The sequence below is a fragment of the Triticum dicoccoides genome, chromosome 2B (assembly GCF_002162155.2).
Source record: "Triticum dicoccoides isolate Atlit2015 ecotype Zavitan chromosome 2B, WEW_v2.0, whole genome shotgun sequence".
In the NCBI taxonomy this organism is placed as follows: Eukaryota; Viridiplantae; Streptophyta; class Magnoliopsida; order Poales; family Poaceae; genus Triticum; species Triticum dicoccoides.
Window position 1 is genome coordinate 584,310,355 of NC_041383.1, and position 2,805 is coordinate 584,313,159.

Genomic DNA, 2,805 nt, shown 5'->3' on the forward strand with positions numbered 1-2,805 from the left:
TTTGCCTATTTCAGTATTTCAAAGAAAAGGAATATCAAACGGAGTCCAAACGGAATAAAACCTTCGGGAGCGTTATTTTTGGAACAAATCTGATCCGGAGAGCCTGGAGTGCAAGTCAAGAAAGCTCCAAGGGCCCCACGAGATAGGAGGGCGCGCCCCCCCTGTAGGGCGCGCCCCCCTGTCTCGTGGGCCCCTCGGGCGGCCACCGATGTACTTCTTCCTCCTATATATTCCTACGGACCCCGAAAACATCCAGGAGCACCACGAAACACAATTTCTACTGCCGTAACCTTCTGTATCCGCGAGATCCCATCTTGGAGCCCTTGCCGGCACTCTGCCGGAGGAGGAAGCAACCACGAAGGGCCTCTACATCAACATCCTTGCCCCTCCGATGAGTTGTGAGTAGTTTACCACAGACCTACGGGTCCATAGTTATTGGCTAGATGGCTTCTTCTCTCTTTTTGGATCTCAATACAATGTTCTCCCCCTCTCTTGTGGAGATCTATTCGATGTAAACTCTTTTTGCGGTGTGTTTGTCGAGATCCGATGAATTGTGGGTTTATGATCAAGTTTATCTATGAATAATATTTGAATCTTCTCTGAATTCTTTTATGTATGATTGAGTTATCTTTGCAAGTCTCTTCGAATTATCAGTTTGGTTTGGCCTACGATATTGGTCTTTCTTGCCATGGGAGAAGTGTTTAGCTTTGGGTTCAATCTTGCGGTGTTCTTACCCAGTGACAGAAAGGGTTGCAAGACACGTATTGTATTGTTGCCATCGAGGATAACAAGATGGGGTTTATATCATATTGCATGTGTTTATCCCTCTACATCATGTCATCTTGCTTAATGCGTTGCTCTGTTCTTATGAACTTAAATACTCTAGATGCATGCTGGATAGCGGTCGATGTGTGGAGTAATAGTAGTAGATGCAGGCAGGAGTCGGTCTACTAGTTATGGACGTGATGCCTATATACATGATCATGCCTAGATAATCTCATAACTATGCGCTTTTCTATCAATTGCTCGACAGTAATTTGTTCACCCACCTAATACTTATGCTATCTTGAGAGACGCCTCTAGTGAAACCTATGGCCCCCGGGTCTATCTCTTGTCATATTTGCTTTCCATCTACTTTATTTGCATCTTTACTTTTTGCATCCATATTACAAAGTACCAAAAATATTTTTCTTATCATACTATCTTTATTAGATCTCACTTTCGCAAGTGGTCGTGAAGGGATTGACAACCCCTTTATTGCGTTGGTTGCGAGTTCTCAGTTTGTTTGTGTAGGTGCGTGGGACTTTTGAGGAGCCTCCTACTGGATTGATACCTTGGTTCTCAAAACTGAGGGAAATACTTATGCTACACTTTGCTGCATCACCCTCTCCTCTTCGAGGAAAACCAACGCAAGCTCAAGACGTAGCAAGAAGGATTTCTGGCGCCGTTGCCGGGGAGGTCTTCGCTCAAGTCAAGACATACCAAGTACCCATCACAAACCCATCTTCCTCGCATTTACATTATTTGCCATTTGCCTCTCGTTTTCCTCTCCCCCACTTCACCCTTGCCGTTTTATTCGGCCTCTCTTTCCCAATCTCCTCCTCTCTTTTCGCTTGCGTTCTTTTGTGTGCTTGTTTGCTTGTTTGACCTCATGGCTGCGCCCAAGGGTCCTGACCACCTTCTTAGAAGGATGGATGAGATTGAATCAAATATTAGAAGCTTTATGAATTTGCAATTTGAGCATAATAATTTCTTTAGAAATGAGCTTAAGGAACAAAAGAGTTTTTTGGGTTTTATGAATAAAGAGCTTGATGATATGAACAAAGAATTCTATGGAGTTAACGCTCAAATTACCCGGCTTGAAAATGCTATAGCCAAAATTTCTGACAAGCAAGCCACCTTAGTCAATAAGATGGCCGCTAAACCAAAAAAATTACATGAAAATAATGATGAGGATCTTAAAGTTATTGATGCGTCTCCGATTAGATCTATGTTTTGCAATATGAATTTTGATGATTATGGGAGTGATGATGAATCAACTTTGCCTAGAAGGCGTCCCAAAAATTCGGAGTCTTTAGATCTTGATGCTAAAATTGGTAAAAATGAGATTGGAGAATCCTCTACTTCTAATAATATAGAACTTACTATCTCGGATTTCAAGGAATTTGATTATGATAATTGCTCTTTAAAAGGTTGTATTTCCTTGTTGCAATCCGTTGTTAATTCTCCTCATGCTTATAGTCAAAATAAAGCTTTTACCAAACATATTGTTGATGCCTTGATGCAATCTTATGATGAAAAACTTAATTTGGAAGTTTCTATGCCTAGAAAACTTAATGATGAGTGGGAACCTACTATAAAGATTAGAATTAAAGATTATGAGTGTTTTTGCTTTGTGTGGTTTGGGTGCTAGTGTTTCCACGATTCCGAAAACTTTATGTGATATTCTAGGTTTCCATGATCTTGATGATTGCTCTTTAAATTTGCACCTTGCGGATTCCACCATTAAAAAGCCAATGGAAAGGATCAATGATGTTTTTATCATTGCAAATAGAAATTTGGTGCCCGTAGATTTTATCGTTCTTGATATAGATTGCAATCTTTCTTGCCCTATTATTCTTGGTAGACCTTTCCTTAGAACGATTGGTGCGATTATTGATATGAAGGAAGGGAACATTAGATTCCAATTTCCATTAAAGAAAGGCATGGAGCACTTTCCAAGAAAGAAAGTTAAATTACCTTATGAATCTATCATGCGTGCTACTTATGAATTTAGTGCCAAAGATGGCACTCGTTAGATCTATC